This window comes from Quercus lobata, chromosome 1 (genome assembly GCF_001633185.2).
Source record: "Quercus lobata isolate SW786 chromosome 1, ValleyOak3.0 Primary Assembly, whole genome shotgun sequence".
Classification (NCBI taxonomy): domain Eukaryota; kingdom Viridiplantae; phylum Streptophyta; class Magnoliopsida; order Fagales; family Fagaceae; genus Quercus; species Quercus lobata.
The window spans coordinates 3,519,615-3,532,416 of record NC_044904.1 but is presented as its reverse complement, the minus strand read 5'-3'; the positions used below and the strand labels follow the sequence as shown (position 1 = coordinate 3,532,416).

General features: G+C 33.3%; 1 pseudogene; it reads right to left on the bottom strand.

Moving 5' to 3' along the window:
- Nucleotides 1-3,881: 3,881 nt before the first annotated feature.
- LOC115993739 lies at nt 3,882-11,996 on the bottom strand (annotated as a pseudogene).
- Between the last annotated feature and the right edge of the window lie 806 nt (nt 11,997-12,802).

Genomic DNA, 12,802 nt, shown 5'->3' with positions numbered 1-12,802 from the left:
CGGTCTGTTGTCTTCCACCCACTTCATTTGACTCACTCTCCAATAAAAAATTAAACTGAAGGAGTCCCGCACCTACCTCCACAATCCTAAGGTCACTCCCCATACGCTAAACTGACCATAGCAAGCTTTTTGCCGCTCAAAGGTTAAGAGTTTTTTCACAAAGAAAATGTCCAATCATACTAAGGGAACATTCCTCCAGAGTTTCTCTACGGTGGTTCACTTGTACTGCTATATCCGTCTCTTCCTCCTCGGTGAGGGAGATCTTCTGTAGTCTCTCCACAAAGTCCTTATCCATGGTCACCACTACTGCTGAATGGCGTAAGGAAGTCTCATCCACAGTGAGAAGGAGCACTCCTACCAAGAGGAGAGAAAAAAAAACTCTTTTTAACTTTTATTCACTACAACAAGTTGTGTACCACTCCATAGTGTTGTTTAGTTCTGTAATTTTTTTTTTTTTTTTTTTTTTTGAGAAGGAATTAGTTCTATAACTTAGGTTGCATTTAACATTGGCTGAAAAAGCCAGCTTTTTTTTTTATTATTATTTAACTTATTTTTACTAATATTTAGCTTATTTTTTCTATTATTCATGAGTCTCATTGTATTGTTTCAGTTAGATTTTAGTTTTATTTACAGTACTTTTAGTAAAAAGTTTTTAATTTCAGCTAAATAAGTTGTTCTCAAACGGACATTTAATTTTTGGAAGATGATGTAATTCATGCAATGATATTTCATATTTGTTTCCTTCACATGCAGTGCTCATGCTTCATTAATATGCGTGTCTTCTTTTGATTGGATATGTGTTTGTTAGCATGTGTGAGTATTTGTTTAATTAATTTTGCTTGTTTTTCAAGTACGTGTGTGTGTATATATAAAACAGAGCTTTATTTTATAATAAAATATTTTTATTGATTTTTTACAAAAAAATTTTAAATCAAAATTTTTTTGTTAATAAATTAAAACTGATGCATTTGAGATAAGAATAATTTCAAAAATGATAAAATTGATGCAAATTAAATAATAGATGTCAATTTCATTTGAATAAAGTGTACTGTGTAATATAAAAATATATATTTAATAGTGATAAAAAATAAATAAATATTTTTTTCTTTTATAAATGACAAAGTAAATTATATCCCAAACTTTTAACTATAGAATCATGATATCTTCTCTTCTTTGGGGTGGGGTGGGGTGGGGTGGGGGGGGGGGGGGGGGGATATCCTTTACTCTCTTAATGCAAATGAACACGAGCTTGTTTTTAAAAAAGAAAAACAACCTTTACTAAAGAAATTTACTTTTATTTTTATAAATATATGCTTTATATGATCTCAAATTAAGGAGTTATATAGGGAGTAGTGAATGTTAGTTTAAATGAGTGTTTACTTTTTTTCAAGAATAAAAATAAATTGGAGGGTGTCATTACCAAAAAGCCACTCATGGTTTTTAGATTTTAATAATAAAATAGTGGGGGAGAGATTATTTTTGAAAAGTAACTGAGAGGGTTCATGGCCCCCTCTCTGCTTATCACTGAATGTTGACAATTTACTATGTAAGAAATTGGTTTACAAAAATTAAATTCTTAGACTGTTAGGAGAAATTAATCATCATTAATGATTTATACATTTACAACAATTAAAAAAAAAAAAAAAACCGTTTAGGGTTTTGATTGGATTAGGTTTTTATTTATCTAATATGTTGGAGGACTTGTTAGAGACCTAGAGGTTGGAAAATAGCATATAATTTTTTTAAAGGAAATTATTATCATAGAATTTGGGTCTTTTTCTATAAAGGAAGAAAGGGGGGTTTTTGTAGTGGGGGACTTAGACCTAGGCCTAGTTGGCCTACATTGTTGGGTTAGCCTACTTATCATTAACACCACTTTTATTTCATGATTTGCGACCTATCAATTCAACAATTTGTAAAAGAAGTTGTGTAGGTGGACTTATTCTAGTTAATTAGTATTTATATGACCAAACTATAATTTTTGTCATTCCTTATATATTTCTCACCATGTCAATTTCGTCCACTAAAAGTTGGGAGGAGTAGGCTAGAGATTTTTCAAATGTTGTGTTTCTTTGTTCTTTGTTGGATGGTTATAAAAATTAGAGTAAAACATACTTTTGGCACATAAAGTTTTGAGTTATTTTCATTTTTGCTTTTATATTTCAAAATTTTCATTTTGACCTTTCATATTTGATAATGTTTTCATATTAGCTTTATTGATCATTTCTATTAGTAATTAGACCATTAACTGCCCTACATGTTTTATTATTTAATGAAATATTAGCTTTTAAATGTTGTGGAATGCAAGAATTTCGTTGTTGTAGGCCAAAAAAAAAAAAAAAAGGACAAAATGACCAATTCGAAAACAATTAAACATTTAGGGTCAAAATAAAAATTTTAAAACATAAAAGGGTAAAATGAAAACAACCCAAACTTGAATAGCTAAAAAAAAAAAAAAAAAAAAAACCAAAAAAAAAATATATATATATATATATATAAATTTAAAATATTAAATATAAAAATTAAGTTGGGAGGAGTGGGTTGCAAGATAAATAAAGTTTCACCTATTGCATTAAAAATCATGGATTTAGTCAAATAAATAAATAATTGTGGGTTCCAGTTAACTCAACTACAAAAGTTTATTATCATCAAATAAATTTTATTGTTATCAAATAAGAAATTGGGGGTTTGAACTCGTTTATACCAAAAATCAATTGGTACCTTAGCCTAATTGTAGAGGACACTCTATAAATTAAAATTCTATCAAACCTATTATAAAAATAGTAAATAATTGATGATGTGAGACTCGAGGGAACATTAAAAATTCTATCTATTTCCCTTCATCAAATTTTGACAACATTAAAGTTTAAAGGGAAAAGTGTGATTCTTAAAATAAATAATCAATAAAAAAGAAAAGAAAGGTAAGGAGAAGCACTAACATCTCCATGAAATTTGGATGTGATGTGGGTTTAAATTTAAGTGGGTATACATTTGTGGTATTTGAATGGGTCTGCTAATGAACTTCCCTAATGGGCTTTAAAATCCCAGTCGTTTCGATGAATCTCCTTGAAGTCCTTCCCTAATGGGCTCCTTAAGTCCCTTAGATCTGATATCAAAAGCCTTATGATGACAGCCGAGTGCCTACTAGACAACAATCTCATCATTTACTACAACTGTACGTGGTGGAATTTTACAACACAGCCTTGCGGGTTCGGCTATTTGATTTTTCAGCTTAAAACCCATTCTCCCAAAGATAAAACATGGTTGTATGTTAGTTCTATAACAAATTAAGCCCTATGGAACTAGTTATTCATTCCTTCTTACAAGTTGTGATGAAGACAATAATTGCAATCTACACATTCACACAATGATTGAGCTTTTTATATATTTTCTTCTAGCCAAAAATATATATATATATATATTTTTTAAATTTAAAAAAAAAAAAAAAAAAAAAAAAAAAAAAAAAAAAAAAAAGAGGAAAGGAAGAAAAACTAAAAAGAAATGGTATGACGAGAGAGAACAATTTACTTGAATTTTATATTCTTATTTATAATGTTATATATTTCCGTGTAGCTGCCCTCTCACTTTCATTTACGTTTCAATTGCACAAATAATTTATTGATACTTATGAAGGGTTATTTGTTACATTGTCGAGTTGAAGGATACATTTTGTGTCTAGTGCATTTTTGCACTGGACACAATATGATTCGAACACATGATCATGCAAAAATACACTAGACACAATAGCTTCACCCTTAATTGAAAGCCTTTACCAGTCGGGAATTAGACATTTGACTATAAAACAAACAACATAACTTGCGTGAGGCTAGAAATTTGAAACTCTGGCCCATTTCGTTGGCTTCTATGATTTTAGGAAGTGGTTAAGGAACAAAATACCCGATATGATCTAGGATTCTCACTGCTATGATGAAGCCAAATGAGTATCCAATCACTATTCCCTCCCATAAGAACCATCTCTCCTTATTCTCATCCTTTAAAGGTTTTGTTGGTGATAGCTCTTCTAGACATGGAACTTGAATCTGCATTCCACACAACAGACTATTGTTGGCAAAAAAGTTTGGATCATTCCTAGCGTCCATTTGACCACCGACTGGAATCTTACCAGTGAGCTTGTTGTTACTCACAGTCAAAACAGACAATTGTTGCAACTTCGCAAGTGATTGTGGAATTGAGCCTGATAATTTGTTATGTGACAAGTCCAAACTCTGTAGGCTCTTTAAGTCACCAAGACTTATCGGTACATTCCCATGGAGGATGTTATGTGAGATGTTGAGAAGTTTTAGACCATTCAATCTGCCTAATGATGCTGGGATCTCACCAAAAAGTTGGTTTATTGACAAGTCTAACAAAGAGTAGAATTCAAGATTATGGCTTGACAAACCTTGTTTCGATTTCTTCCAATTCACTATCAAATCATTATACTCTAGCGAGATGGTGAAAATATTAGAGAGTGATGAAAATGATTTGTTTGGTTTTTCAATCATACCAAGAAGATTTCCAAACTTTGCAGGAATTTTGCCAACAAGATGATTGCTTGAGAGGTCAAGGATTCGGAGGCAACTACGATTGGAAATACCATCAGGGATGGAACCTTGGAGGGTGGTGTTTTGTAAATTTTGGACTTGAAGGGTGGATATTTGGGTAATAAACTCTGGCCATTCACCACTGATTTTGTTGTCATGGATATCTAGTTTTCTCATATTGGTCAGCCTATTTTTTCCCAAAGCAAGAATTTCAATTTCTTGGTAAAATTTTGTTGGAATTTCACCTGAGAATTCATTAGAAGAAATGTCAATGTACCCGAGGAATACATTGGAGCTAAAATCTGGTAAGTTGCCAAAAAATCTATTGCTTGACGAATCTAGTAATCAGAGGCGATATATATTAGAGATAAAGTGGGGGAACTTTCCCTGAAAAGTTATTTTTAGCCAACATGAGATTCAAGATTTCAGTTGCATTACCAATGTTGTTTGGTAGTTGTCCCAAAAAATTATTTCGGGAAAGGGAAAGAATTGATAAACTTTTAGAGTTGAAGAGACAGGGTGGAAGAGAACCTGTAAGATTGTTATCTGACATAATTATACTTCCAACTTTCATTTCAGCAAGCCATTGTGGGAAAATTCCTTCCAGCTTGTTCTCACTCAAGTCCAAAAAGTCAAGAGTCTTCAGTTTAGAAATCCAATATGGGATTTCTCCAGCAAGACCACAAGATTTCATGCACAATTGAGATAAAATACACGTAGGTTCTATCTTTGCATCACTATTCCAAATCAGATTGTTTCCTCCAAGAAAAAGATGCTTCATGCCCTTTATATTGAACAACCATGATGGAATTTTTCCACTGAGCAAATTGTTTTCCAATTGAAGTTTTTCCAACCTCACCAATTTCTGCATGGATGATGGAATACTCCCAGTGTACTTGTTGCTCAAGGACAAACTAGTTATGTTGGATAGTGTTGGTGCAAACACAATAATAATGGAAATAATACACAAAGAGAAACTGAATAGTACTTCTGAATATTATTAATATAAAGAAAGGAAATACACAACACTATTTGGACTGAAGCGCGGCACTCGCTCTCTTTAAGGAGATTCAAGCCCTTGGTTGGCTAACTCTTGTAACCGGTGCAGACCTTTTCTGACTTGTCTCCCCCAGGATACAACAGCCCAACAAGTATTGTATGGCTAGAACAACCTCTGCACAAAGTGTTTAAGCCCAAAGCTCCACCAGAAAGAACACCCTTCCTTGCCAATAATCTCTCTATTTTTTTTTTTTTTTTTTTTTTTTTGTGTATTGTGAATTGCAATAACATGGATTGGGTCTGAATGAGTCTATTTATAGGCTCAATGGGCCTTACGAAATTACTACCCAATTTATTCTGATTAATTAGGTCCAATAATTCTGATGTAATGGGTGTTACAAGATTAATTGTTGGATATTAATCTGATGGGCTGGAGTTACACAATTAATGGTAAGATGAGGAGTTTCTGAAGAATGAATAGGCCCAAACGGATAGTCCATTAAGTGGGTTAATGACTCTTCATTGTCCATAATAAAAATGGAGTATTAATTCGGGCCATTTACTCACCAACGGATATGGTAATTATTTTGAATGGGCTGTTAAGTAGGAGGATCCAAGGGGTTGATTCATTTCCATTTTTGATACCTCCACTCTTCACCTCCCCCTTGCACACGTATCTAGCCCAATATCTGAGACAATTCATATTAGCCCATTAATTACCACAATTAAAAAGAATAGAATAGTCTCTCTCCTTTTCAATGTGAGATTAAACATTTTTCACAACTCTTCATTTTCCATATTCACTCCCACATCTTTACATTTATGTTATAACATTTACTCATTTTAATTATTTAATATTAAAATGTTCCAACAATCCCCCACTCATTTTAATATTAAATTTTAGTTAAAGAGAGATTATCAGGCAAAGATGGGTCACTATGCATCATGAAGGTGTGCTCTGCATTGAACCTTCACTTAGTAAAATAGCGATCTCAACTCCAGAGTCGTAGTGGTCTCCGACTTGAACTAGGACTGCTTTAGGGAAATTAAGCATCACTGCTTACACATAACAACCCAGGTGTTGACATGAGCTTTTATAGCTAGCACTTTACGGCCATGTGCTGATCCTGGTTTCATGAGTGTATTTGAGATTAAGTCAAAATCTCATAGGGAGCGGCCCCACCCCCACACTCACATAGGTGAAATTTGTCAAGGGTGCTCATGCAATTCTGACACCCCACTCATATGAGCTACAAATTTCATTAAGAGTTTTTTACTCAACCTCTCCACGTTACAGGATAAATGCACTTACATCATAGGGATGAACAATTAAAAAATTATTTACAGAATAAATAATTAAAAAAAATAAATAAATAGTGCATTTCTTACGACCATCATATGATTCGTTTTTCCCATTGAACCCAATTCTCAAGATCTCTGGTCCTTGGGTTGGGTATCCTCATACATGGTTCATGATTCTATGGACTTTAGTCCCATCCCCCTCGATGTATTCCAGACTCTATCTTTTGCCAAGGCCTTGGTAAATGGATCTGCAAGATTATCATTAGATTTAATATAATTCACAGTTATGATGCCACTACTCAAATAAGATCGCATGGTACTGTGCTTTCTTCTTATAGGTCTGGATTTACCGTTGTAGTAACGGTTTTTAACTCTACCAATTGCGGCAGTGCTATCACAATGAATTAATATAGGTGGAATTGGCTTTTCCCAAAGTGGAATTTCATATAACAAATCTCTAAGCCAATTTGCCTCTTCACTAGCTGAAGCTAATGCTATTAATTCAGCTTCCATTGTTGAATTAGCAATTATCGTTTGTTTTTTAGATTTCCAACAAATAGCACCACTACCTAAAGTAAAAATATAACCAGTGGTAGAGAGAAAATCACCTGACAAAGTATTCCAATCGGCATCACTAAAAGCTTCAATCACAGCAGGGTACTTTTTATAAAATAAGCCATAGTTTTTGGTACCAATTAAATATCTCATAACTCGCTCAATAGCTAGCCAATGATCTTTACTAGGTTTGCTAGTAAATCTGCTAAGCACTCCTACTGCATATGCAATGTCAGGTCTAGTACAATCAGTAGCATAACGCAAACTACCAATGATACTAGCATAATCCTTTTGATTAAAAATCTCATCATCATTATTCACAGGAAATAAATGAACACTAGAATCAAAAGGAGTAGCTACACTTTTGTGATCATGAAAATTATATTTTCTCAATATTTTTTCAACGTAATGTGATTGATCAAGATATATTCCATCACATGTTTTTGTAATTTTCATGCCCAAAATAAAATTAGCCTCACCAAGATCTTTCATATCAAAATGGCTTTTAAGCATATTTTTTGTTTCATTTATAACATGCATATTTGAGCCAAAAATTAACATATCATCCACATAGAGGCTAATAATAACATGTAAATTATTCCATGATTTAGAATAAATACATTTATCACATTCATTTGATTTATAACCATTCTCAATCATGCAGGAATCAAACTTTTCATGCCACTGCTTAGGTGCTTGTTTCAAGCCATATAGGGATTTAGTTAGCTTACATACCTTGCTTTCTTGGCCAGGTTCTACAAAGCCTTCAGGTTGGTCCATATAAATCTCTTCTCTAGGTCCCCATTAAGAAAAACAGTTTTTACATCCATTTGATGAATTTTCAAATCAAAAATTGCAGCAATGGCAATTAACAATCTAATAGATGTAATTCTTGTTACCGGAGAAAATGTATCAAAGGAATCAAAATCAGCTTTTTGTTTAAAGCCTTTTGCAACAAGTCTAGCTTTAAACTTATCTATTGACCCATCTGGTTTCAACTTTTTTCTTCTAAGGACCCATTTACAACCTATGGTCTTACAACCCGGTGGAAGATCTACTAATTTCCAAGTTCTATTAGAAATTAGAGATTCTATCTCATCATTTACAGCCTCTTTCCAAAATATAGAATCAGGTGATGTTAAAGCCTCTTTTAAATATTGGGGATTTTCCTCAATGTTAAAAACATAATAATCAGGACCAAAATCCTTTTCAACTCTAGCTCTTTTACTCCTTCTAGGTTCCATTTCAAAATTTTCTTGATTTTGTAAATGTGAAGTAGAAGAACTAGGTTGTGACAAGATATTTTCTTCACCCCCACTATTTTTCAATTTAAAAGGAAATTTTTCTTCATGAAAAATTGCATCACTAGATTCAAAAATTATTTTGTTTTCAAGATCAAAAAATCTATAGGCTGCACTATTAATCGCATAACCAAGAAAAGCACAGGTAGTAGCTCTTATACCTAATTTAGGCATTTTAGGGTCAGTAAGCCTTACATAAGCAAGACAACCCCATACTCTCAAATATCCCAAATTTGGCTTATGTCCTTTCCACATCTCAAAAGGTGTGGTGTGTGACTTTTTATGTGGCACCCTATTCAAAACATGACATGCAGTTAAAATAGCTTCACCCCAAAAATGTAAAGGTGCACCAGATTCAATTAACATGGCATTTGTTAATTCAATTAAAGTTCTATTTTTTCTTTCAGCCACACCATTAGAAGCAGGTGAATATGGTGCAATAGTTTCATGGATAATTCCCAAAGACTGAGCAAATGAGTTGAATGCACTTGATTCATACTCACAGCCTCTATCACTTCTTATTCTTTTTATTTTTCTACCGAATTGATTTTCAACTGCTTTTAAAAAATCTTGAAATTTTTCAAAAGCATCACTTTTATTTTTCAACAAATAGATAGTTGTATATTTTGAGAAATCATCAATAAAAGTGATAATATATCTATTTCCTCCACGAGTTAAAATTCCCTCAAATTCACATGAATCGGAATGAATTAACTCAAGCAATTCGGTATTTCTTACAACATTTTTATGAGGCCTTTTTGTAATCTTAGCTTGACTACAAGTTTCACATTTTTCAAAATCTTTTGACAGTCTTGGAATTAATCCTAAACTACTCATGATTCCCACATATCTACTATTTATATGACACAAACGAGCATGCCAAAAATTAATAGAAGAAAGCATATAAACTGAACTGGTAGATGCTTTATTATTCTCAACATTCAATTTAAACATTCCATCACAAGCATAACCCTTGCCCACAAATAATCCCTTTTTTGTGATTACATAATTATCAGATTCCATAGTTTGCTTGAAGCCAGCCTTGTTAAGCAAAAAACTTGACATCAAATTCTTCCTCATGGACGGAGTGTAAGGTACATCTTTCAATGTTAGCACACGTCCAAAAGTGAATTTCAATTCAACCTCACCACTCCTAAGAACCTTGGTTTTACTAGAGTCACCAAGCATAACAGTTTTTTCTTCTTCAAAAGGAGTGTACAATTTGAACCAATTCTTGTCATAGCAGACGTGCCTGTCTGTATTCATAGCCACTAAAGGCTCTTCGGTTACGTTAGCCTGCGGGACAGATTCACGTTTCCGAAATTTGCAAAATCGAGCAATACCTCCACTCTTCACCTCCCCCTTGCGCACGTATCTAGCCCAATGTCTAAGACAATTCATGTTAGCCCATTAATCACCACAATTAAAAAGAATAGAATAGTTTCTCTCCTTTTCAATGTGGGATTAAACATTTTTCAGAACTCTTCATCTTCCATATTCACTCCCACATCTTTACATTTATATTATAACATTTACTCATTTTAATTATTTAATATTAAAATGTTCCAACAGATAGATTGCTAATAAAATTAGGAATCTTTTTTGACAAGGAATTATCCCTCAAGTCCAATACTTCCAACTCCTTCAAATACGAAAATGATGATGGAATTTCGCCAAAAAAATTGTTGCTGCGAAGGTACAACTGCCGCAACTTTGTCATGTTCCCTATCTCCTTAGGGATATTTCTACCAAGAGAATTATCTTCCAGGTTCAATACCCGCAAGTTTTGAAGTGAGCCCACTTCCCTGGTAAGAATACCATGGAATGAATTACTACTCATATCAAGATAAACCAATTTGCTTAAATTGGCAAAGCCTGGTAATTCACCTTGTATTTGATTCCCTGCCATGTCAAGAAGCATCAAGCTTCTAATGCGAAAGAGTGGTGTCAAGATCGTGGAAGTCACCACTATGGGCTCTATAGATTGCATAGAGATAAGGTTGTCAAGATATAGAGCAATCACAGTTCTTGAATGAAAACGAGTACTACAAATGACCCTGTCCCAGTTGCAACAATCTGAGCTGGAATTCCATGACTCTAAGTCAATCAGTCGGCTTTCTAATGAAAGAGAACTAGTAGTTTTGATGAGTGAGGATTTAAACTGGAGAAGGGCTTGTTTTTTATCTTCAGGACAACAAAGAGAAGGGATGAAAAAAAATGAGAAGTGTTAGTAGCAGGCTGAGGGCGCTCAGCGCTGGCCATTATTGTTGTGTTTCTTTCTTCTTTGTTGGATAGTTATAAAAAGTTTGGAGGAGTGTTATAAAAAGAGGTTCTCATTCTGCACCACTAATCACGGTGTACATAAAGTCTAACTCAATGAGCACGTAGCAGTAGTTTTTTGAAAATCGGTGGTGGAGAAAAGAGAGACAGGAAGTGGAAGGCATTTTGGCTAGTCTGCTGTCTCTTTTCATGGAATGAGTTTACCAAAGAATAAAGAGAGCAAAACGTGAAGAGCATTTTGATGTTTTGAAAAAATGATTAAAAACTTAGGAGTAAACGACTTGTCCTTTATCTCCTGCTTCATTCACTGCTTAATGTCGTTTAGTTCTGTAACTTAATGGTTATTAGTTGGATATGTGAGTGTTGTGGGAGTTCAGAGTTTGCTTGTGAGCCTAATCATAATTAATGAGAACGAGTTGCATTCTCCCATTTTCTTCTCCGTTTTGATCATTTCTGTTCTTATTCTTTAAATTAAATGAAAGAAAAGAGACCTATTTGTTTGAATCCGCAAAATAAATGTATATAAATAATTTATATTTATAATATGCCTTTAACATGAGTTATTTTATTTTATTTTTTGGTAAAAAAAAAGAAAAGAAAAACGTGTTATTATGTAAGTTTTGTCCAATATATGAGAAATTTTATTAAGGCAGTTTTATATAATTTAAGACAACTATTTTCTTTGAATAAGTCATGTGTAATTATCCTTTAAATTATTTAATCACAGTCAATATGTTTTAAATATTTAAATCAAATTTTTTTGTTAAATAAATTAAAACCTAAAACTGACACATTAGAGTATGACAATAATTTCGGACTGAACATTTAATTATAGAATCATAAACCCTTCTCTTCTAGTGGGGAAAAAAATCATTGTATTCCTATGTCCTTAACTCTTGAAATGCTTTTCCTTAAAAAAAAAAAAGAAAAAAAAAAGACTCAAAATGTAAATGAAAATAGTTTTTTTTTTTTTTTTTTTTTTTTTGTGGAAAAGAAAAACATTGAAGAAGAGAAAAAGGAGAAAAAAGAATAAGGGAGAGATAAATAGAAGTGAAGGGATGTGTGGGTTTGCCGAGGAGTGATAATGAAAAAAGAAGAGAAAATAAAGGAAGGAAGAGAAAATATGGGATCACTATTCTAAATCCCCCACAAAAGAGAGAAGAAAATATTTGCATGTGTGGCTGTAAAACAACCCACATGTTTAGGGGGCTCATGTTGATATCTAAAATTTCACACATTTCGGGTCAAGAAGTAAAGCCCAAGACCCAATGAATTCGAGTTTTAAGGAGTAGAGGATTTAAGCCCAATGTACTTGATGACATTTTAGTAAATGTGTATTAAGGGGAGGCAAATTGGTAATTGCACTCACACCTCATGGGCAATTAAATCAAGACACATAAACACATATGGGCCAAGTGTCGTACCTACCAAATTCCACTAGTTCCAAGCCGTTTGAACAAAATGAATAGGAAATTGGAGAGAAGCCCATACTTCCTTGGGCATTTCTACAGAGAGAAAAAAGAGATAGAGATGAAAAGTTCAACGCATATATTCTACAAAATTACTCTGGCAGATTAGGGTGAACTGGGTCCAAGACCTTTTTGATCCAATAAAGAGTATTTGGGCCATGAAGGCCTAATTCCTTTTGAATAAAAGAATGGGAATAATCTACTATCACCTCCAATAAGAGACACGATGAAAGAAAATAAAAGTGGCAGTGGTAGATAATGCATGAAGGAGAATTAAAATTAGAGAAAACACAAGAGTAGCAAGGCAAGTGAGTAAGGTAAGATCTAGGCTCTACCCAACTGCATCACAGCC